General features: G+C 37.2%; 1 pseudogene; it reads right to left on the bottom strand.

Annotated features, from left to right (window-relative positions):
- Positions 1-634: 634 nt before the first annotated feature.
- LOC136131280 (large ribosomal subunit protein eL30 pseudogene) lies at positions 635-980 on the bottom strand (annotated as a pseudogene).
- Between the last annotated feature and the right edge of the window lie 593 nt (positions 981-1,573).

The following is a 1,573-nucleotide window of genomic DNA, read 5'->3' as shown; positions in this document are numbered from 1 at the left end:
ACTTCAAGTTGAACAAAATAAAAATCTTAAATTTGAATGCACAGTAAGAAATTATTTCCAGAATTGTGTTCTGTGGAACAACACTACCACTAAAAACCCAGGAGAAAAAGGCCTCTGTGGTCGAAGTTTGGGGAAATGCTATATATACTTCTCTTCTGCAGATTTACAATGGGCTTTTTCATATTAAGGTTCTGATAAATCCTGTAGTAAAGACTTTGTATAGCCTAATATTTTTCAAATTTATTTAAACAGGAAGGCTGTTTAAAATCTAGCATCTTGTGGAACAGATGTTTAAGAGAAAAAATATTTGGGGAAATGCTACTGTAGACCCATAGTATTTACTTTGGTTACAGCTCCAAAGTAAATTTTGAGTATTATCAAATTCATAAAACCCAGAAATTAAGAAACTAAGAAACAGATGTTTGGGGATTAGCTAGGCTAGCAAGGTAACTTGCTTATCAAAACCAACATCACAGCCCATGAGATATAAATTTATGCTAGATGCTTTCATTACAAGATCTTTGTTTCTCCAGATGTTTATGTCTCAGAAGAGCCATATGGTAGTAACGCCTTTTTTTTTTTAATTTTTAAAACAAGCTCTGGCCAATTTTATTAAAGAAAAATTGTGCACGATTTACTTTTCACCAGTCTGTTCTCGCATGCCTCTAATAATATCAGAATCACCTGGATCAATGATAGCCAGTGTGCATACTCTGTAGTATTTTCAACACACTGTGCCCAATTCAATATTATTGCCACTGTAGTGACGGACACCAGTTTTGGCCAACATGGCATAATACTCTATTTCAGATTTCCTCAAGGCTGGGCAGTTGTTGGCAAGGATGACCAATTTCGCTTTGCCGTGTCCGATCATTTTCAGTCTGCTTGTACCCCAGCACGTACTTTCCACTTTTCGTAACCAGTTGGAGCCTAGAGTTGATCGACTCCAGTGACTTCTCCATCTTCTTTGTGGCCACCATCTTCCTGCCTTAGGTGCAGGATGCCCCCAACCAAGAGCAGCCACCGTGATGGCCGGAGAGTGAGAAAGGGGTAGTAATGTCTTTATTCTCATTATAGTTGAATAAATCATGGAAATTTTGTGATCACTGATAAGTAGTTGGAACTGCAAATAATAAGTCTATGATAGCCAAGGATTAGAGATGCAGCATAGTCACTTAATAGCTTTGTGACCTAGCTGTTTACCATCTCTGTCGCTAAGTTTTTACATCTATGAGTTGGGGTAATAGTAGTTCCTACCATGTAGAGTTCATAAAAATTCAATGAGTTAGTACTTGTTAAAGTTCTTAGAACAGTAGTTTGATAAGTGCTATTTAAGGATTGCAAAATGAAACATAAAATACTTTCTTCATCAGTCTTATGCCTGAACATGGATGTCACAGATACAGATTTGTAAAGTGTAGGCAGCAGTTTTGTGTCCCCATGAGTGGTAGGAAAATGGGAAGGAAGAGAAAGAGAAACAGAAAGGCTACCCAGTGCATCAAATGCATCAACTGCTCCACTTCCACACATTTGAGAAATTTTTTTTTTTTTTGTCATTTGTGGGGTTTGGTTT

The sequence above is a fragment of the Phocoena phocoena genome, chromosome 11 (assembly GCF_963924675.1).
Source record: "Phocoena phocoena chromosome 11, mPhoPho1.1, whole genome shotgun sequence".
NCBI lineage: Eukaryota > Metazoa > Chordata > Mammalia > Artiodactyla > Phocoenidae > Phocoena > Phocoena phocoena.
Note: the sequence above shows the minus strand (reverse complement) of the source record. Positions and strands in the feature narration are given on the sequence as shown.